This window comes from Nomascus leucogenys, chromosome 21, assembly GCF_006542625.1.
Source record: "Nomascus leucogenys isolate Asia chromosome 21, Asia_NLE_v1, whole genome shotgun sequence".
NCBI lineage: Eukaryota > Metazoa > Chordata > Mammalia > Primates > Hylobatidae > Nomascus > Nomascus leucogenys.
This window is the reverse complement of record NC_044401.1, coordinates 77,728,726-77,752,918: the sequence shown is the minus strand read 5'-3', so window position 1 is coordinate 77,752,918 and position 24,193 is coordinate 77,728,726. Positions and strand designations below refer to the sequence as shown.

The following is a 24,193-nucleotide window of genomic DNA, read 5'->3' as shown; positions in this document are numbered from 1 at the left end:
GAGTATACGGGAACTCTCTGTACTTTCTGCTCAATTTTTCTATAAACCTAAAACTCCTCTAAAAAATAAAGTGTATTAGTTAAAGAGGCACACACATGTGCACATGGAGACCTTCTGTAAAGGGATCCAAATACAGCAGCACACATGATGTAGGCCTAAGCATGCCCAGGGAAGAACAGAAAATTCTATCACTCAAGCCTGTCCTCATATTCAGAAGCAGGAAAGAGCAAAAAGCCATCAGCATTTCTGAGTTTCATCATCTCATGTCTTATGGCAATATGAGCCGGCTGAATTGTACTGAGGTTTCAGAGACTTTTCTGTACCCACAAATGAGTTCTGGCTTATTAAAATGCTATTTATCATTGGCTCGATTCTCCCTCTGTGATTTTATATTTTTGATAATTTAAAGGCATCAGTGATTTAATGACTCTTGCTCCATCTGACAGAGAAATAGCTTTGGCTCCTTTTGGAAGCAGTGCAGAGGTTGAACTTCCCTCAGGTTGAGTGACACCACTTGTCTTATCAATGGACAAACAGTATATATTTCATATATTGGTAAACACATGGGGATACTTCATGGAATACTACTGCAATCACTTTGGAGATAGCTCCTTTTTCCCCTTATAATATTTAGTTGCAAGAAATGTCGAGATCATTGTCCCTGTGATTAGTTAACAATTGTTCAAATTTCATTTTTTAGTAAGTCAATTTTTTAGTAACTCCGCAGATGCATTTTTAAGCTACTTATGCTATTTAAAAGCCTTTCTGCATTTTCCCTTCACTTTCTTCACTTGGCAAAATCTTGTCTATCAAAATGCTACTTCAGATCACTTCTCTCTGATGGCTCCTTCCAGCCCCTGAATGATAACTCTTTAGTCTGAACTCCCTCATCGCTGACTCTTGGTATTTATTATATGATTGATATACAGCATGAACTTTAATGTCTGTCTTGCATCAGCATTACCCATGAAGCTTACAGAAAATATTGATGCCTATACACCTGCCACAGACCCACTCACTCAGAATGGCTGGGAATAGAAACCCAGGTATGTACAAGTTTAGAAACTTCACGAGCATTTCTAACATAAGCCAAAGTTAAGAGCCATTGCAAGAAACACCTGCTGAACCAACTGAAGTCTGGTATATTTTTATAAAGGATGAAAGGTATTTCCTACTCTCTTTAGTATGAGGTAAATATTCTGTAACTGCATGTGAAGTAGAAACTAGATTTTTCTTTTCCAGAAAGAACATTTACTTTTTTTTTTTTTTTTTTTTTTAAGATGGAGTCTTGCTCTGTCACCCGATGGCACGATCTCAGCTCACTGCAACCTCCACCTGCCGGGTTCAAGCAATTCTGTCTCAGCCTCTCGAGTAGCTGGGATTACAGGCACGTGCCACCATGCCTGGCTAATGTTTGTATTTTTAGAAGAGACGGGGTTTCGCCATGTTGGCCAGTCTGGTCTCGAACTCCTGACCTCAGGTGATCCGCCTACCTCGGCCCCCAAAGTGCTGGGATTATAATAACCTCTTATGCTTTCTTGCCAGATGCCTTTGGAGCTGGTGCTTTTTGGGCTGGCGTGTTTTGACTCTTCTGAGCTTCCAAAGGAGGTACTGCCTTCTGGCCTTTTGCTTCCTAGGCAGGAACCTTCTGGGTTGCAGCCTTTTTGCCCGCAGTGGTCATCTTTTTTTCTGGAACTTTAGCAGCAGTACTCTTAATAGCAGGTGCTTTTTTGAGAGACACTTTCAGGAGAGCTGCCTTTTGAAGCTTCTTAATTTCATTCTTGATTATTCTGTTCCTCATTTTGCCTTCATGACTTTAAAATGATCAAAATCTGCCATCTTGGCTTTCCCTTCTCTGGCTTCAATCTTCTTGGCCCATCATGTGGCTGCCCATTTTGCATTGTCTGCCTTCTGCCAGGCTTGTGGGACATAATTCTGCTGGGCACTGTGTGGAAACTTGAGAATGAAATCAGTGAGCTGCATGCATTTGAAAGGCATAGGCTGTCTCCTTGCCTGAGTGCAAGGTCCACCGACCAAAGCCCCATTCTGATCAATAACATCTACAGTTGTGACTGGTTTTCTAGCATAAGGCCCAAGGAACATGTAGGTTACCTGGCCAACCTCCATGAAGCTCCTCAACACAATGTCAGTGGCATTCAGTGAGAAGGAAACTAGATTTTTCAATGCAGTTTTAGAAGACTAAACCAGGAGACAGTAGATGGTACAGTGAAGCAGATTTAGGGATAACATAAGGATAAAGTTCTGTTATTTGGACCTCTTTAAAAATGAATTAGGTTGCCATTTGATGCAGTTTCTCATCATTGAGAGTATTTGCTTGTTTAGAAGGGATTCATCATTGAACTGAGGGCTAGTGGCTACCACAGCCCCTTGCACATAGAGTTTATGGTACTTTATTTCATAGGGTTTTTTTTTTTTCTTCCAGGCTGGTTTCAAACTCCTGGGCTTGGGCAATGCTTCCACCTTGGCCTCCCAAAATGCTGGGATTACAGGCGTGAGCCACTGTGCCTGGCCCCAGGGGTATTTTCCAAATAGAAAAATGATCTAAAACTTGAAAATACAGCCTGGGCAACATAGCGTGATCCTATACCTCAAAATTTTTTCAAAAAATTAGCCAGGCATAGTAGTGCATGACTGTGGTCCCAGCTACTTCGGAGGCTGAGGTGGGAGGATTGTTTGAGCCCAGCAGCTTGAGGCTGCAGTGACCTATGACAGCACCACTGAACTCCAGCCTGGGTGACAGAGACCCATTTCAAAAAAATAAATAAAATTATAAATTAAACTTGAAAAGAAAAATAAAAGATAAATGTGTCACCTAGTTTGTGATGAAGAGCATTGTGTAACGAGCTTGGAGAATGAGGTCCTCCAATTCTCCAGAAAAACTCTAAGTTGGTTTGAATTACTTTTTTCTACTGATTAGGTCCAGACTCCATGAGGCTAGATGTTAACCTGTAGAATACTGATAAGTTGCAAATGATTTCTATCTAGTGGAAAAAAGATGATCCCCCAAATTATAGCATTATTGATCTAATGAACATTAACCAATTTTGAATATAACTCGGCAAACTTACTTTTGCATTCCTTTGCTAGCTGCCTATAAAAATCTCTCAGCCTTTACTGCTCTTTGAACCAGCTTTTCCATCTTGCTAGTTCCTTCATTAATGAGTTAAATAAATCTTTGATAACGGCTCATTAGATATTTATATGAGTCATGTTTTTAACTTTGTGAAAAATATACTTTGACAATATATAAAGGACTTATCATATGGCTTGGCAGTAAAGTGCTATCCAATAAATGTTAGTCATTATCTATATCTTAGGACTCATACATTTATTTTTTAAAAAGATACTATTAGGGTACAATTTCCTTCATTATCTGTGATTCTGGCTGCTAATATGAATGAGATATACTCAGATAAGCAACCAAACTTGTGTTGCAGGAGGTGTGTTTTTCTGGGGTAAGAGGACACGTACTACTATATTCACATAAAACATAACCAGGAGACTTGTCCTAGGGCAGACTCCACAATCTCTCTCAGGAATGTTTGCTACCCTGAAGGCTTACAGCAGACAAAGCCACCAGCCCTTTTGCAGCTGACTTGGCTGCTGCCAAATATAAGAGCAGTGAATCTACTAGCAGGAACAACTTAAGGCCATGTCAGAATGCATACTCCATGGATACACTCCCATTTAGAAATACAAAAGTCACTCCTCCTTTCAAACCTCCTTTCAAAGAATAAGTGGATTTGAAGTTGGGTGTGAAGCCCAGAGAAGAGTAGATATGCTGAATCAGCCTCCTGGGCCTCTAACACGTCAGCAGAGAAGGGACAATGACACAACGTGACTCACAGCATGGGCAGCCAAGAATCCAGGAGCAGAAATGGACAGGGGAGCAATGTGGGACAAGTATTCTGAAAAGAGCAAGTTAAGTTCTGTCGGGAGGGACCAAAGGGCTAGAGAGAAAACTAATCCTGGGAGCGAGAACACACCCACGATTGTGTGTGGGGGCAGATGGCAGCTGAGGTGATCTGAGATGCCCCATGGAAGCCAGTACTCAAAGCCAAGCAGACGGCAAGATGGTAGGGGAGATACTAAAGCTGCACATTCCAAGTCTTTGCACCTCAAAGACCACCTTTTGGATCTCTTTGATTATGAAAAAATAAAAATAAAAATGAAAGACCAGAGCAGGCCTTACAGCCTTCACTTCACTGAAATTCTTCATTTGTATTTGGTCCCCAGAGCCCTCACAATTTGACTGAGATTTTTGAGTTTTAAGAAGCTTCTATGAAAAGCTAAATATCAATTTCTAGTCACTCATTTCCTAATGTCTCCCTTTACCCATACTCAGTTGACATCTGCTCTCCCGAGAGATCTGAATTTTTGGTGAAGGTTTAGAAGGACAGACGCATCATTCTGGAATGTTGGTTAAAAATATATGGGGAAAGGAGAAGATATCCAAAGGTGGGAGACAGAAAAGAAATACCAGAGGGGGGGGGAAAAAGACATTTCCCCCTTCTGGTAATTTTTGTACAAGGTGGGCATTAATGAAGCCTCTCTAAAGTTTAACAACAGGACTTACTGTCCAAATTTCAGAAGCCCTAATTCATCCAGCCAGCCAGCCAGCCAGCCAGCCACTCATGCACCCATCCACCCACCTGTTCAACTACTTGTTAAGCATCACTATGTGCCAAGCACTGTTCTAGGCATTGAAAAGTCGGTGATAACTTAAAAAGCAAACAATCTTGCCCTTTTGGAGCTACCATTCTAGTTGACAATCATGAGGCCCAATGGATGATATGAGTTCATGCCCAACACTTTACTTAATGTGTTATTAAAAGAGGTAAATTTGGACTCACATTTTTTTCATGAAGACACCAAAGGGCAAAATGGCTTCATGAGTCAAATTTGGCCATGAATGATGGTCACATTTCTTTCTCTAAAAAGATGTACAGCATTTAAAGAGCAGAAATATTAGATTACATGGGGGCTAAACCCTGGATCAGAGAAAAGTGGCCTCGAAAATTATCTTCGGTGCATAAGCATGGGATTTTAGGAGTTTTGCACATAGTGTAGCATTTTTTTTTTTGAGATGGAGTCTTGCTCTGTTGCCCAGGCTGGAGTGCAGGGGCCTGATCTCATCTCACTGCAACCTCTGCCTCCTGGGTTCAAGTGATTCTCCTACCTTAGCCTCTCAAGTAGCTGGGATTACAGGTGCCTGCCACCATGCCTGGCTAATTTTTGTATTTTTAGTAGAGATGGGTATTGCCATGTTGGCCAGGCTGGTCTCAAACTCCTGACCTCAGGTTATCCACCTGCCCCAGCCTCCCAAAGTGCTGGGATTACAGGCGTGAGCCATTGCACCTGGCCTAGTCTAGCATTTCTTAATATAGCATCTTACATTCCTCCAGAAAATTGCTATGGTTCCAGAAAGAAAATAAATGCTAAAAATGTGTGGCTTTCCTCGCACGAAGATGACCTAAGTCATCAGTCTGAGACCTGGGCAAGCAATGTCAGTGATGTGTGTTCTCTCTGTTTCCTAGTAAAAGGTAAACTCTAGTTTCAAGCACCTCAACTTTTTTTTTTTTGAACCACTAAGAACTACTGTTGTTTCCTTCTACAGACCCAAGTTCTGAAAGACAACTTCCTAATACTCTGTATTTATCAAGCAATGGTAAACCAAGACTCTTTCTTATTTTTATTAATCTGAGCCTCAGGTTAGCAGTACCTCTACACTGAACTAATTCCAGGTCTGATGTGTTAGCAGTCCTGGGAAAATTGAAAGACAGCAAATATATATCGGGACTCCTGGGGTCTGGAGCTAGACAACTATGTGGGACTTGAATTCCAGCTCAGCATTTATTAGTTGTGAGACCTTAGGCAATTTTCTTAACCTGTTAGACACAATTATAAAGTTAGGGGAGGCAAATTAAAAAAGATATATATGCAAGACTATTTGTTAAAGTATTACTTATAATAGCAAATGTCTATTGCTGGGGATTGGTTAAATAACAATTGTGTCTCCACACACTCAAGTACTGTGCAAGTATAAAAGGAGTGGAGAATAGCTTTAGATACTGTTATAGAATGAACTCCATTGGATATTGTTAATTTAAAAATATGAGGTGGAGACACACATGTATAGCATGGTACTATTTATCTAAGAGAGAAGGAGAGAAATACACACAAGTGCATACATGTGTGAATGCAAACATGCACACTTACATTATAAAAATGGAAGACAAACCAAAGCTTAAAATGAAATGATGTCTAGAGTGTGACCTCTGAATACCATTTCCTATGACACTTAACCAGGGTTCCTCGGAGCAATGGCTGATTTCCTGTCTTAAGCATGAAATGTACATGATGACACTTATCTTAACGGAAATTAAGGAAGCTATCAAAGACTGCTGAGATTCTATTTAAAAAGGACACAGGAACCAATTAAAGGAGGCTCTCACTGGCCAAAGATGGTTTGAGAATGTATAAAAATAATGGCTACATAGATGTGATGTCAAATTATTTCAATCGTAACATTACTCATAAAACAAAATATATAAATGATCACCTTCCAAGGATGTTAAGGTACCAATCCATTATTTTGATAACATAAGTATCAAGCTTTTTGTGTGTGTTTGTGCATACCATATGAATTGCATCTCAGACTAAATAAATAATTCATGAGAAAAACTTTCTCTTTATAGGCTTTTTCCAGCTAATACATGAAAAATAGAATGATACTCTTCACCCTGTTGCAACTCCCAATAAAATAACAGATGTAGGCAATTGTCACTGATGGATATTAACAGTCCCCAAAGAGAGAGAACTAGTTATTATGTGTCTACTGATGGAAGTACAAATACTGCCTCTGAAGTATTCTTGTAGAAGAATCAAATATTAATGTGATAATCACTGGATCCTATTACCAATTTATGGGGAATGGAGAGAACTATGTTAAATAATACCAACGGGTGTAACCAGCAAAATCCACATTGTGGGAAACTCTCCAAGAAAAATGATCTAGTATCTTCAAGAAAAGAATGCAAGCAAAAAAGAAAAATAATAGGGAGAGAGAAATTCTATAGATTACAATATACATAAGGGCCATATCAATCCATTGCAATGTATGCAGCTCATTTGGAACCTGATTTGAATGAATGAACTAGAAAATATTTGTGAGATCTTTAAGGAAGTTGTAAACTGACTGAATATTTGAGGATATTAAAGAATTATTGTTACGGTTTCAGGTGTAATAATGGTACGGTGGGTTATGTTTGAAAAACAGATCTTTATATTTTGGAGATTCATATTATAATATCTATAATGTTATGCCTGGAATATGCTTTAAAATAATTCATTTCAGGAGCATGGGGAGCACACATGAAAGAGATTAACCATGAAGTGATCATTAATAAGCTGGATGATGGGTACAAGAGGGTTAATTAAACCTCTCTACCTGTTTATATGTATATATGTTTGATATTTTCATAATTTAGAGTGTTTTTAAAAGTGAGTGAGTGATACAACTCTGGTGGGAGTGGTGGCGGGGTCAAAGGCAGGGAATGCCAGTGACCAGGTCTATTTATAGCAACGTAACTTTCCCACCATGATCATGTTTCATCTCAACCTCCTGGCACTGTGAGAGTTTCATTTGTTTGTGCCACACTGCAAACATTTTGAAAAGCTGCTTTTTGAATGTCATACACTTTGAGCCTTGCTTTGCCAACCAGCGTTTTTGTTGTTGTTGTTGATACCAAAGTAACCTTCTTATAGAACTGCATTACTCACTCAGTACATAATGGTGAGATCTCTGGTCATTCCCAAGACTGAAAGAATGTAATGTGATACTATTAAAGACCCATCAGCTTCCCTGCTCCCATACCTGCTCAAGGTGATTAAGTTGATGATAAGAAGGTAAGCACAGTGAGTAGGAAAATGGCAGAATCAACACTGTGCTCATGTCTCATTGGCCGTATCAGGAGGTTACAACAGATGAGTTCTTCCAGTCTCTCAAGATCAGCCCTTCCAAGTACAAACAGGAAAAATATTTGATATATGGATCATCATCAACACTGAACCATGCCCTGTGCATACTTTGTCTTGAGATGTCAGCTAATGATAGCTTGAAACCATCATAATTAGTAAGACATAAAAAAACCAAGCATCTAGGACACAAAGAAAAACTCTTTTCAAAAAGAAAAAAAAAGGGACATGAATGGTGGCTCAAGCCTGTAATTCCAGCACTTTGGGAGGCTGAGGCAGGTGGATCATTTGAGGCCAGGAGTTCAAAACCAGACTGGCCATCATGGTGAAACCCCGTCTCTACTAAAAATACAAAAATTAGCTGGGCATGGTGGTGCATGCCTGTATGCCCAGCTACTCAGGAGGCTGAGGCACAAGAATCACTTGTATGTGGGAGGCAGAGGCTGCAGTGAGCCGAGATCGTGCCACTGCACTCCAGCCTGGGGGACAGAGCAAGACTCTGCTCAAAATAAAATAAAAATATATAAAAATAAAGTTATTTTCTTGTTAATCATTGAAAAAAAGGATGTCATGCAGAAAGCAATTTGAAAGTAGAAACTCTTTTTGGAAATGACTCTTTTAGTGTGTGATGTGAGGATGTACCCATATATTTGATGTGCTTATAAAAATCTCTAATGGTAATTCCAGCATTTTGGGAGGCTGAGGCAGAGAGACTGCTTAAGGTCAGGAGTTCAAGAGCAGCCAGGGCAACATAGCAAGACCCCATCTCCAAAAAAATAAATACATTAGCTAGGTATGGTGTCACATGCCCATAGTCCCAGCTACTGAAGTAGGAGGTTAAATTTGGATAAGAGCTTGAACTCAGGAGTTCGAGGTTAAAGTGAGCTATGATCATGCCACTGCACTTCAGCCTGGGTGACAGTGAGAACCTGTCCCTACAAAAGACACACACGCACACGCACAGACACGCACACGCACACACACGCGCACACACACAGACATGCACACACACACATCTTCCTAAAATATTGTAAATGATCTTACAAACTTGATTAATCTGCTCTCAGAGGTTTTGAACTAAGAATTTTAGTAAGTTTTAAAGAAACTTTCAAAAAAATATAAAGATGAAACATTTATTGAATAATAACAATGATTGACACTAGAAAAGACAGCAATTTGCTAGCAGATTTTTAAAAAATCCTGGAGTAGTTGGTGGGTAGAATTGAAACACAGATATCTTGGGGCAGCCAAGCAATGCCTATCTTTCATTTGAATCTAAGGATATTTCTGAGGCATCTTTTTCAGTTATGATCAAGTATTTTTTTAAAAACCTCAAGCCAGGCATAGTGGCTCATGCCTGTAATCTCAACAATTTGGGAGGCTGAGGCAGGAGGATCGCTTGAGCTCCGCATTAGAGACTAGTCTGAGCAATATGGCGAAACCTTGTCTCTACCAAAAATACAAAAAGTCAGCCGGGCATGGTTGCATGCACCTGTGGTCCCACCTACTTGGGAGGCTGAGGCAGGAGGATCACTTGAGTCCAGGAGGCGGAGGTTGTAGTGAGCCAAGATCGCACCACTGCACTCCAGCCTGGGTGACAGAGCAAGATCCTGTCTCACACACACATGCAAAAAACCAAAAGCCCCAGAACTGTGCCTTTGAGTTACTAATTCAGAAAGCCTGAAACAAAAATTTTCAAAAATACCGAAGCATATTCAAGCATATTTTTGATTAAAATATTATTTTATTTTCATGAGAGTGAAAACATAAATAAATCAATGTATTTATCATACCATTGATAAACACAACCAAAACATTATTTTATCTATGGCTCACCCTTTTAAATGTATACTTTTATCTATATTTCCATGTATAGTATATTTGCATAATACTAGTTATTAATAAATGAGTGCAAAGAAGAGGGTAGCCTCAAAATGTTTTACTGATAGGATGTATGTTCAAAATAGCTTAGAAACCATGGATATAGTGATTAAGGGTCTTCATTTTGGAATCGGACTGCTGAAGTTTGAATTTTGAATCTATTGTGGCCTTTTGACAATAGCTTGGCTTGTCTAAGCCTCAGTTTGTCTGTAAGACAGGTATATTAATAGTATCTGCATTATGACTGTTACAAAGATTAAATGAGATAATATGTGATGTTGCAGCTCTGTCTTTGGCACATCGTAAGTATACCAAAATGTTAGGTACTATCACCACAATCATTATCATTGTCCTCATCCTTGTCATCGTCATCATCATCATGAAATCAAGCTGTCTGGTCACAATCATTCATGTTCTAAATATAATAATAAAATATAAGTCATCTTTAATGTGTCTTTAATGTGTTTCTCACAGTTGTGTAAAAAATGTCATACTTATTTTGGCAGTTTTATTAAAGGTACAGCTGCTCAACTAGGTCAGATGTCCCTCAAGGCCCACTTGAATGATGTGATATGAACACACCACACAGTCAAATCTGAAATAACTGAAGGGCAGGCAGTGAATGCAATACCTTTCTCATTAGATACCTCCCTTAATTATTTACAAAGTGCATTAATGAAAAATTAGAGGGTCTTGGAAGAAATCGGGCAGGACATAGGCCAAGTACTTATAACCATATGTATTCTTCCTTCAGTTTCCTCTAGAGTTCTGCTTGTGTGGCTGAATCCCTAGGTTTTCTCAGATAAAAACCAACTGAGTTAAGAAGAGGTTAAGAAAAGCACGCACTTTACCACGAAGTCGGTGACCCATGGAAAGCTACACACTTCTCAATGTCTAGATCTTAAATAAGATCGTAAATAAGGTCTTAAATGATCTTAAACAAGATCCATGCCTTCAATCCATGTGTTTTGAAGACATATCAGAATGACCTTGGGACCCGACACATCTGTATTTGTAAAATTTGCAAAGCTATTTTATGTGTACTTTAGTCCCTGTTTTAGCTTTTGATGTGATGATATTCCTTGTTGGTAGGGATTTCCTGCAGACAGGGTCTTTCTTAAATAATGGGATTATTAGTGTATTTTCAATTAGATGACTTCTCTGCTTGAATAAACTGCTATCTTGCCCCTCTTTTTGTGCTCTACCAGAAAGCTAACAAATATGGACAAAATAAATCTCTCCTTATGAAGGAAAGCAGGATTTTGCCCATATATTTTTCCAAGAGGATTTTAAAAATAAACTCTACTGAACTTTAAATTTGAAGGACTAAGGGCTTAGGGTATCTTTCGCTCATCTTAAATAGGACTGCAAATAGGAAACAGAGTTGAGGTTCCAATATTAATCCGGCTCCATATTCAATGCTGGTGATTTCAAAGACATTCATTCAATGATCACAAAAATATGTTCTCCCTGATTTTTGCTGAGAGCAGGTATTAGTTTCTGAATGATTGATTTTATTGGCCAGATTGCAGTGGTTCAAAGCATAGACTTTGGCATCAGAAGGAAATGGTTTCTGGTCACATGTCTGCAGTTCCCAGCTATATGATCCTAGACAAATAAACTCAACTTCTAGGAAAAATAGCACCTATATTCATGGGTGGATTAAATGAGTAAATGGGTATAAATGCATATGGCCTGGTCAAAAAAAGCATTCATTATATGTAAACTTCCACCAGCATCATGATGAGCATTATTATCACCAGTACCATTTGCATGGTTACCATGAAGTAGTCTGACACCTTAAATTGGAAACGGAGATGCCTTGGTTGAAGTTTCAGTTCCAACATTTTTCTGAATCTCTAGCATACCAGAAGCATTTACTGTGCAATTTGGGGTCTCATTTTCTCCAAGCAGAAAATGGGCTCAATAAAACCTGCTGAAAGATTTCCCCAAGTGGTAAGCACGGCAAAATCAAATGCACTAATATATTAGAGTTTGGAAGCAAATGTCAAGTCTGTAAAACAGAACTGTGGCAACATAAAACTGCCACATATTCATTCTCAATCACTGTTGTTTATGAAGTTCTGGTATCAATGGCCACTATCTGAGCTAGAGTTGGTGCCAAGAGCTTTATATGCACTATCCTAGGGGTTCTTCTTGACAATCCTGAGAAATAAGCACCGCTACTACAAGTGAGGAAACCAAGACTTAAGGAGACTGAGGAACATATCCAAAGTCACACAGCCAGAATGGAGTAGGACTCCAAGTTCCAACCTAAAGCCCGTGTTCTTAATAAACCCACTATATAGTCACCCCAAAAGGGGAGTAGGAGTATGTGAGTCTAATCAGCACACTTCAAGCATTTTATTGAAAATGGCAGGCCTGTTAGCATTTTCCTTGTTTTTCATAAATTTAACAGTATTTTGCTCAGGCTACTTTGCCCCAGTATGTTGTTCTTTGCGACTCAGTAAATATCAGTTGACAGCAAGGAAGAAGTTTTACAAATATGCTGGCAAAAAAGCGGGAGGGGTGCAGAAGCCAGCTTCACACGGAACACGTTTCAGAGATATTCAACAACAGAAGTAATCCATATGAGAAGACAAAGGAAGTAGATGGAGTCTTTCAGAAGTTTTATGTTTATTCTTAGACATAGTTTCAAATAAACCTATCAAAATATTGCAGTGCAGTAAGAATGTGAATAATAATAACTTCAAAGAAAGTAATAATTATAATTAACATGTATCAAACCTCATTATGTGCTAGGCTCTCGGCCCAGTCCTTAACGTATTTTTTCCTGCTCTCACTCCCTTCGACAAACTTTTATTGAGGGCCCACTGTGTGTTTGGTCCTATTCTGAACTCTGTGAAATAGAGCTTTGAAAAAAATAGCCATAGTCCATGCTCTCAGGGAGTTTACTTTTATATATTGTCTTTTAGGTACGTGAATACAAGCTTTTTGCAGGAAAATTTGAAAATTTTCATCAGAAGGCTTAAAATTCTTTAAAATATGTGATTTTTGATATTATCATATAATGAAATGATACTTCAGACACTAGAAATGATTTAGAATTTGATGAAATGATGCAGGAAAATGTTCATAAAGAGTATGCAACATATATTTTCATAAATTATGGACACAGAAAAAATAAGAAGGCTACATAATCACCAACTTTATACTAGTATCTCTGAATAACTGGATTATGGGTGATTTACATTTTATGCATTTTTATTTGTTTTTTCTAAATTCCTATGATGAATAAGTACTACTGATACAAGAGAAATTACTTTATAAATATTGTAGCCCTATTCATTTCTATTCCAGACAATTTGTTCTGAATCTTATGTCTCCATGTATATTTGTTTCTGAATCTAATGTCTCCATATATATTTTGAAAGAGCACAAGAAATGGAAGTAAACAGTGCTATATTTCAGTGATTACTGTGTCATTTAGAGGCAAATAGTACAGTGGGGAGTCACAGAACTAGATTCATACTAGTTCAGCAAATATCATTTTGCACCGAGGACCAGCTCTAACTACCAAGAACTTCAGATTACATCTCCTGTTTGAGCCTTCCATTACCCATCTATAAAATGAAAGGATTGGAAAAAGTGATTTTTAAGGATATTGTCAATGATCAAAAGTTATTTTCCTTGCTCTGTTGACGATGACTATGGCTTGTAGACCTTTGGGCATTCATGGAAGTCCAGTCCTTAACAAAGCTACACATGGAGAAAAGTCACATTGTGATTCAAAGGGACCAGAGAGTGTCTATTTGCAGATACACCCTCATATATTTTCTGAGTCTAATTAGAACATTTTCACTAAAGTTCTGGTGCTTTTGTTATTGTCATGATAGTTCTGTGTTATTTTAAAAATGATGACTTTTTTTTTTATCCTCAAGCACATGTGTTGGCTCCTAATTAAAAAAAGTATGTATTTATCAGTATTCTTTGTGCAATATTTCCATTTCCCATCAAATGTTCAGGTGACTTACATATGAATAGGACAAAACAAGAGAGGAGACAAGATTCCAGGTCCATTAAATGAGATATGAATGTAACTGGGAATCTTAAAGCAGATTCTTTTTCTACACACTGAATATTCTATAGCAATATAGTCCAATGGGACTTTTTGGAATGGTAAAAGTGCTCTATATCTGCACTGTACAATATGGTAGACAACAGCTACATGTGGTTAGTTAGTGCTTGCAATATGACTAGTGTGAATGAATAACTGAATTTAATTTCAATTAATTGAAATAGCTACCTGTGGCTAGTGACTACCATATTGGGCAGCTCAGGTTACAGCCTTGCTATACAGAATATGTCTCATGGACCAGCAGCATCAGAATTATCTGGGAATTACTAGAAATGCAGAATTGTTAGAAATGCAGAATCTCATTCCCTATTGTAACCTACTGAATCAGAATCTGCATTTTAACAAGATCTCCAGGTGATTCATATGAAAACTCATATATGAGAAGCAGTGCTCTGGAGAAAATTGTTCAACTTTCCATTTCGTTGCATGGGTCAATCAAGCAACCAATTGATCTCTCAATAAGTCAGCAGGTGCCAGTATCTGCTCATGGCATCAGGCACTGGATAAGTCACAGCAGTAAAACAGAAAAGATGTAGGAATGTGCACTAGGCAGTACAGCATGGCAGATAAGACAATTACCTTTCAAACTGTTCTGGCAATGCCCTTTCCTAAATGTGTTACCTTAAGCAAGATAGTTTACCTCTCTGTTTCCCCATCCTTTAAACAGAAGCGGTTTGTGAAGATTAAATTAGATAATGTACTTTAAGTGCTTAGCACATGCCTGGCATATAGCATGTACCCAATAAATTGTCATTTTTGCTGTTGTTTTACTTATCAAGGTTCTTATAATGAAGCTGCAGGAGATTCACATCCTTAAATCAGCTGGACCTTTGCAGAAGATGAGGGTATTAACCACAGCCCATGCTGAAAAGATGCTGAATCTTATGTGGCTTCATTCTCCAAGGATGCACCACTCTAATCAATATCAGCATGTAGGAAGATAAAACACTTCAGTACGGACATATTGTTCATCAAATAAAATGTCAAAAGAGAGTCAATTCATGTGACTAATGAGTGTGTTTAATTTTTTTTTTTTTGAGATAGGGTCTTGCTCTGTTGCCCAGGCTGCAGTGCAATGGTGTGATCACAGCTCACTGCAACCTTGACCTTGACCTCTCAGGCTCAAGTGATCCTCCCACCTTAACCTCCCGAGTAGCTTGGACTACAGGCATGCACCCCCATGCCTGGCTAATTTTTAAATTATTTTGTAGAGACAGGGTCTTACTAAGTTGCCAGGCTAGTCTCAAACTCCTGGGCTCAAGTAATGCTCCCACCTCAGCCCCCCACAGTGTTGGGATTACAGATATGAGCCATTGTGCCCAGCCTTGTTTAACTTTTAAATGTCATGTCCTCTGTCACAGGATCTTGGTATATTTTCTCAATTAAAGCTCGCATTATAATTAATTTACTTAAAAAACTTATTTTTTATTTTTTAGACAAAGTCACACTCTGTCACCTAGGCTGGAGTGCAGTGGCAAAATCATAGCTCACTAGGCTCAAACAATCCCCCTGCATTAGCTTCCCAAGTAGCTAGGACTACAAATGCATGCCATCATGCTTGGCAATTTGTTTTTTAGTTTTTGTAGGGACAGGGTCTCACTATGTTTCTCAGGCTGGTCTCAAACTCCTGGCCTCAGGTGATCCTCCTACCTTAACTTCCCAAAGTGCTGGGATTACAGGCATAAGTCACTGCACAAAGCTAACAAATATTTATTGATAACATAGTTTTGGGAGAAGGTTTAAGGATGGATTCTGCAGTCAGACTACTTGGATCGGAAGCCCAGTTCTGCCACCTAGTAGCACATTTTAAATCTTTTCTGTACCTTAGTCTCTTCATCTGTAAAATGGGAAAACTACAGTAATGAATGACCTTTTAAAAAACTGCCTAAAGGTTGTCAGCATAAGAAGTGTTTGGAAGTACTTTTCTTCACAAATTAGTACTACCCCTACTTTGCTCAGCTTTCAGACCAAATGCTGCAAGAACTTATGAATGCCAAGTGACAACAAGTATTTATAATGCTTGTGAAACATTAACAAACAAAATTTAATATGGTGTAGAATGCGGCATCACTATTTATTTAAAATAGGTCCTTTTGGTATTCTCTGTAACTGGGTGTTCTTCAAAGGAATCCAAAACAGACCTGAATTATACACGATCAGTTTCAGTGGTGCTGTTGACCAAATTTATCCATGAACTGAATTAAAAATTATAGAAGAGTTTGGAGGAAGACATTCAGCATTTGAGCTAATATGTGCAGCAGATCACTCCATTAAGCATCATTTCTCATTTTGCAGCATCATAGTTAAACCAGATGATATAAACCATTGCTGGAAAATCACTGTACCAAGTAACTGGGTTCTTTCCTCTGACTCATCCTGACCCCAGCTACAGAAAACCAGTTATCTCATATTGATTAGGGATGGGCTTACTTTTGGAGGATAATTAATCCGTTTTTTAAGAGAACTAATAGATTCACGGACTTTCAGATACAATTTTTTTAAAAATTGAAACCATCCTGAGCATATGGTATGAATGTGTGCGTGCGTGCATGCGTGTGCGTGTGTGTGCGTGCGTGTGTGTGCATGTGTGTGTGCGTGCATGTGTGTGCGTGCACATGTGTGCATGCATGCATATTTGTTTGATGATTTTTTTCCTCAAAATCATTGTTATAAATTACAGATAACACTGTGGAAAATCCCTAGAAGAGAAAGAGTTCTAATTAACATCCGATTTGTTGTTGGGGCCTGTGGAACTCCCTGGGGTGTCCTAGAGACAAGAAGTCCAGGCAAAACTAAAGACCCTTGGGCTTCCAACTCAATTATCCCTCACCCTCTCAAACGAACAAGCGAATAAAATATACAATCAAAATCTGCCAAGAAACACATGTGAATAAATGGACTAGTGGAATCCAGTGATAACTCTAATTTAAATAAAAAATATGATGGAGTGATGAGTAACAGCTTGGGCTCTAAAATCAGTCTGGGTTCAATTCCCAGCTCTGCCAGTGCCTACTAACCATGAAACCTTGGCACATGATATAAAGCCTCTGAAGTTTCCCTGTGTGTAGAATGCGGATAACAATTGTGTCAACTAGATACGTTTGTTATAATAATTAAGTAAGTAGTGATGGAAGCTTGTATTTACATCAGCATGTGTGAAGTGCTTCTTTAAGCACTTTTTGTATATTCCCTAGTTACTCCTCACAGTGGTCCACAGGATGTGCCCCGTCTCCACTATACAGATGAGGATATAAATACACATACATTTAGTAACTTGCAGAAAAACAACAGAGCTGGTAAGTGGAGCAGGTAGTATTTGAACTCAGGAGGCCGGACTCCAGAGCCCACATGTAAACCATTCTGCATGAGATGTTTGATATATTCACAGGTATTTAGTAAATAATCATAATCAGTAAATATTAGCTATTCTTGTTATTGTATTTATGGTAGCTGGTAATGAAAAATATAGCAAAAACTATTGCTAATGTCCCTCATTCCATCATCTTTTTTCCCTAAGGATGGGAGGGCCCTGCGGATACATTTCTGTGGACTAGAGAATCTGTTGTTCATGTTTACAAGACAGATGCAAGGTGGTTAAAAAAAAAATACAAGAGCTCTTCCTGATGAATATTCTGGTATCAGTAGTTTAGGTAAAGAATTTTTAAAAATCTAATTTCTCCCTTCTCTTGCACATCAGTCTGGAGAATGTGGATGCCAGTAATTATCCTGTGGCGGGCTCTCGTTCAGATCACCGTCTCTTTGCCAGAGTGCTATGGGATCTCAGGGGGCCTTTCTCTGCAGGCTGCTGAGTGCTTTTGGTCTCAGAGCTACCCACAAGCCACTCATGTTTACTGACATCTTCCTAAGAACTCAGACGCTCCATCTCTCTTGACGGAAAATGGCCATATAATTAAAGATCTCTATATACTAACAGACCTCCTCTTCCTCAAAATCTTGATCTCTGTCTCACTGCAGGGCCTTTACACACACTAGAATACTGTCCCACCAGCTCTTGGCAAAACCTCACCCTTCTGGTGCCATTTTCGAAATCACCATCTCTAAGAGGCTTGCTCTTCCTAATCCAAACCTCTTCCACTACAACCCTTTCATCACCCTCACCTTTTCTATTTCCTCAGAGTACTTACCATTAAAAAAAAATACTCTTGTTAGCATATGCCCTAGATGTAAGCTCCATGAGGTAGAGCCCTTGTTTTTCTTATCACTGCACATTCTATCTTAGCATGTGACACTCAGTAAACATTAAATCAACAAATACATAAATTTGCTTCTCTTTACATTAGCTGGATTCTTCAGACCGTTCTTGTTTACTAAGGCTTGTATTCTTAAGGTCCATCTTGCTTTACCAACTTTCTGTTTCAGGTTCTTCTTCATAGGCCTTCATTCATTCATTCATTCATTCAACAAATATTCATTGAGTGCCCAGAAAGTGCCAGACATTGGGGGTCAAAGAGGAATAAAACACATTCTGGCCCCTGAAGAACTTTGAGTCTCTTAAGCAAGGCACATGTGGACAGATGATTTCCACAGAACCTTCTGTCTACCACTGGTATTATGGACCACAGAGGGGCTCCTAACCAGACTTGGATAGTAGGAGAAGGCCTCCTGCAAGACATGAAAAAGGAGCTGATTGCTGAAGGATCAATGGGAGGTAACTGAGTAGAGAAGACTGGGACCATATTCCAGGTGGAGGGAACAACATCAACAGGGGTACAGAAATCATGATGGCGGGGACACTCTACATGATTAAATGTTAGATGGTTAAGCGTGAGGAAGGGATGGCATGGGCCGCCGGGTCATGGAAAGTCTTGAATCATGTGCTAAAAAGCTTGAATTTGATCCTGTAAGAACCAGGAGCTATGAAGGTTTTATTCAGGAAAATGAAGGTATTATGTCATTGGATTTTTTTTTTAAGAGACAGGGTCTCACTACATTGCCCAGGCTGGAGTGCAGTGGCTAATTCACGGGTGCAGTTCCACTATGAACAGCATAAGAGTTTGACCTGCTCTGTTTCTGATCTGGGTCAATTCATCCCTCCTTAGGCAACCTGGTGGTTCCTGCTACCAGGAGATAACCACACTGATGCTGGATTCAGCACGGACACCAACTGGCATAGTGCACTACAGCCCAGAGATCTTGGGCTCAAGTGATACTCCTGCCTTAGCCTCTGGAGTAGTTTGGACCACAGGCACAAGCTACCATGCTGTGGCTTATTTGAATTTTTAAGAAGCACGCTTACAACTTCCTTTTCTTGAGCTCATGAATGGCAGCAATTTGCACCTGGTCAAGTTAAGAAAAAGGATGATGAAATCCGTGAAGGAGTTACATAAGAAGACAAATGATGTCTTAAAAATACATTAAAAAATTTTCCGGAGAAGGCCTATAGCAGAGAGAGTCTAGGCATGGGCATAATTGCAACTCTTATTTATATGGGCATCATTTGCTTAAACTAAGAGATGATTTCACTCTGATTGGAAACCATTTCTGATTCAACTTAAATGACCTGCGTAAATATTTTATAACCATTCAGGATCAGCATATTTGCAGATAAGCCAGACTACTTAATAAAACGTGTGTTTTAGTGCTGCAGAGAGGAAAAAAATTGAATAATTGTAGGAAGTGTTGGAATCAAAAAATGTGTGACAGAAATTCCTTGGGTAAATAAATCATTGCTATGAAAACACTGCTTCCCATAATTTAGTATTTAGTAATCACCTGCTAATTAAATAAATGCTAGAATATTGCTAAGCTTGTCATTATTTTTCTTAAAACTGTAAGCATGCTTGTATTTACAATTTCACCAACTGCATATTTTTTCCTTTATTCTAAGAGAAAAAGAGAAGTGAGATGGCATTGAGACAGTCTGGAGAAATTAATGCACAGAGTTAACCTGTATTATCCAACCCAAAAGTTTTTCTCCCGGAAAATCAGTTTGAGTTACTGTATGCATTTTGTTTTTGTTTTTGTTTGTCCTCAGGGAATGTCCATGAAATAGCCCTTTAACCCCATTCTTTTCTTGAGGAATGGCAGTTACATTTCTTTGTTTTGTTCTTTCTTACATAGGTGGCCCACAAATTGTGTCCTGTGACTATGTTTGGTTTCCTCATGGGTAGGGATCAAGTCTTGCCTTCTGTGTGACTGCTCCCCTCCCAGCACTTTGCATGCAGTAGACGCCCATAAAATATTTAATGAATAATGGACGAATTATCTAATCAACTCTCACTCCACTTCGTCTCCTGTTTGATAGAGAAAATAGATATTTCCAGAAAGGCAAATTTAAAAGGTTTCCTGATCAAGTCCTTTGCAGAGACGTGGATGGAGCCGGAGGCCATTAGCCTTAGCAAACGAATGCAGCAGCAGAAAACCAAACGCCACATGTTCTCACTTATATGTGGGAGCTAAATGATGAGAACACATGGACACATAGAGAAGAACAACACACAGTGGGGCCTGTTGGAGGGTGAAAGGTGGGAGGAGAGAGAGGATCAGGAAAAATAACTAATGGGTACTAGGCTTCATACCTAGGTGATAGAATAATCTGTGTAACTGACCCCCATGACACAAGCTTACCTATGTAACAAACCTGCACTTGTACCCCTGAACTGAAAAGTTAAAAAAAGAAAAAAATATAAATAAAAGGTAGTTAATGGGTGCAGGAAATCAACACGGCACATGGATACATATGTAACAAACCTGCACATTGTGCACATGTACCCTAAAACCTAAAGTATAATAATAATAATAAAAAAATAAAAATAAAAAATAAAAATAAATGTTTGCCACAAAAAAAGTTTCCTGAAAGTAATCTATAACAAAATAATCTTTTGAGACTGAAAAATGTAACATATATATTTTTTAGAAACCACCATGAAGAAGAATAAATGCAAAACAATGTTTGACATTCATTCACTCATTCATTCATTCATTCAACAAATACTGAGCATCTACTGTGCTCTAGGCACTATACTTGGAGCTGGGGATACAAAAGTGAGTATGAAAGACATGGCAGACAGACAATATACAAGTAAGCATTAAATAAACATTCCAGACTGAGATAAATACAATGAAGCACATAAACAATGTGATAGCTAATATTGAGTGTCAACTTGATTGGATTGTTCCTGGGTGTGTCTGTGAGGGTGTTGCCAAAGGAGATTAACACTGGAGTCAGTGGACTGGGAGAGACAGACCCATCCTTAATCTGGGTGGGCACCATCTAATCAGCTGCCAGTGTGGCTAGGATAAAGCAGGCAGAAGAACGTGGAAGGACTTGGTTTGCTGAATTTTCCAGCCTTCATCTTTCTCCTGTGCTGTATGCTTCCTGCTCTTGAACATCAGACTCTAAATTATTCAGCTTTTGGACTCTTGGGCTTACACCAGTGAAGGCTGCACTGTTGGCTTATCTACTTTTGAGATTTTTGGGACTTGGACTGGCTTCCTTTCTCCTCAGCTTGCTGATGGCCTATTGTAGGACTTCACCTTGTGATTGTGTGAGTCAATAATCCTTAATAAACTCCCCTTCAGATACGCATCTATCCTATTAGTTCTGTCCCTCTAGAGAACACTAATACAAACAGGAAGATGAATTTTCTACTCATCTTTTAAAGTTCAGCCCAAATGTTACCCCTGTGAAGCTTCCCTCAATATCCCTAGGATGTGTTAGGTACTTTTTCCTGCTTCCTCTCATTAATCTTTCTACATAGCTTCTTTACACAATGTTTCACTTTGTATCCCAGTAACAGGCTTGTCAGTATTTATGCCAGATTATGAACAAGAATCTCACATATAGGAGACATTCATTAAGAAATTGTTGAGTAAAGAACGAATGACCTGTATTGGCCCTTAAAGCAACAGAAGCTCCCAAGTACTGATGGAGAATCCACTGCCATGAGTCTCTCTAGACATCAGCAGATATTTTGGCATGAACTTCAGCATCCATTCCTAGTATTACTCTATAGAGCTGCTTGTCCAAGCTTTACCTGATGATCATCCTCCAGCACCCTGTAATGACCCTCCTCTAGACAGCATATGTGCATCATGTGTGCCTAACTTGCCCAAGTTCTCCAGAAGAGCAGTGCTTCACAGATTGTGCTTCACAGATTGTCCACCACTGTTGACAGCACTTTACTTGGGTGCTCTGAGGAACTGTGCATTTCTTAAACAAAAGGGTTAAGACCCAAATGAGGGGGTTACTAGTCCAGAGCTAACTCTAGATTCTGGCTTTTGTAGCCGAGGGTGCCTCTCTCCAGTGTTAGCCATATAGCCTGTTGGTGCGCTCTAACTCTGGAGGCAGACTACCTAGATTCAAATCGGCTGTGTCACCTACTTGCTCAACAAGTTCACCTATGAAACACTCTTCCTTGATATCTTGGTAAGAAAAATTATACCTTCACAGATCAATCCTAAATTTATCTCTATTTTTAAATAACTTGTTTCCTCTATGGAATATATTCAGGTCTAAATACACTTTGTCAAGCAGCAAGATAATGTTGGGATTACAGGCACAAATTCTAGAGTCAAATCAACCTGCACTCAAGTGTTGGCTCTTCCAGTTTCTGTGTATGTGGCCCTGGGGCAGTTGCTTAACCTCTCTGAGCCTCAGCTATTTTTAATGTATAAATGTAGACAATACTGTATAATTTGGGATTTATAATGGGGTTGAATGAGATTATGTATGCAAAGGGCTTGATCATGCCTGGGAAATGGGAGCTCAATAAATGTTAGCCACCGCTACCACCACCACCACCACCACCACCACCACCACCACCACCACCACCACCACCGTCACAGTTGGGAAGTGATTATCCATGATATTTCTACATTTCTTTGACCACTTTCATTCTTGGCTGTCCTTTCAAGGATATTTACATGTCAAACAGTCTTGCAAAGTAGAAATAGAGCTTCTCTGCAGGGCAGAGGGAAGATTTGTTTCCTGACTAGGATAATAAGGATAATGGTTCTCTCCTGAGCAGGTTTGCTAGCAGTACCTTATAAGATTGGGCTTTCCTAAGCTCAGGGTTCCTTAGCTGTCACACAGACCCACACTGTTTGTGGGATCTGCCTGGGCTCCTTCAAATTACCCCCAGGACTTGGGGAACAGGGGAAATTGGTGCCAACAGAAACCACATGCCCTCTGCTGTGTTGTGAGTAGGACAGTCCTTTGTCACTTTCACAGTTTTGTGTCATCTGCCAGCATTTAGGAAGCTCAGTGGAGTAAAATTGTAGACCCTTCTCAGTTCTTTAAAATGAGAGTCATCATCATTATCATCATCACCATCATCATCATCATCATCATCATCATAACCATTCTTTTGGGTGAAAAAAATGTTGAAAGCAAATATTAAGGTCATCATCCTAAGTGAAACTCTTTTTATGATTCAGGGGTACCACTCCCTTTGAAGTTACTCATCATTTGACTTTAATATATAGACTATGACTAATTTATTATATGCTCTTCCAGAATATGTAGAAAAAATGAAAACTAAATTTACTGGGAAGATATTTTAAATGTGTGTTTACTGAATGTGAGTTAACATGACTTATTAAATATAGAAATATGTTTAAGTTACAAATTACAGATTTGCATTATCCTTGTTAATATAAACATGTTCATTTATTTCTGCTGGTTTTGAAGGCACAGAATTCAAAATCAGAGCCACCCATGTAATTTGGTATGTATATTGTAGTGCCATGATTTTGTTAAATATGTTTCTTAATATGCTTTTTATCTATGTCATTTTAGTTAAATGGTTTGGAATAAACCAAAACAACAACAAAAAGATTAAAATATCTCTCCCAGAAAACTCATTTACAAAACATTCTTTCTCGATGTCTTAGTAATAAAACAGTTTTACACCTAGAGCCCCCAATTTAATTTTCCTTCTTTCTATTTTCATATAAAACCCTTATTTTCCCATCAGGGGAAAACAGAGCTTAGCTACATTTGTTAAGGTGGTAGGCTGGAGTAGATGGTAAGAGTAGAGTCAAGTCAGTCAAATGGATCTTGATTTAAGTCCTGGCTTCCCCACTTCCTAGTGTGGTGACTAACCTTGGACTGTGAACCTGTTTCTTAATCTGTAGACTGGGCATTATACCACAAACCTTGAAGAGTTACTGAGAGGCTTAATTAACAGATAGTGCTTCAAGAGCACTAGTTAAATATGTGCTTATAATATAAGAAAAGAAAGAACAGATGAT

General features: G+C 38.9%; 1 protein-coding gene and 1 pseudogene across 19 annotated transcripts in view; both read right to left on the bottom strand.

The window, feature by feature from the left end:
• Positions 1-24,193, bottom strand: part of CADPS (calcium dependent secretion activator) — a 478,648-nt gene that overhangs the window by 384,554 nt on the left and 69,901 nt on the right. The window lies entirely within an intron of this gene.
• On the bottom strand, positions 1,529-23,346 carry LOC105738797 (annotated as a pseudogene).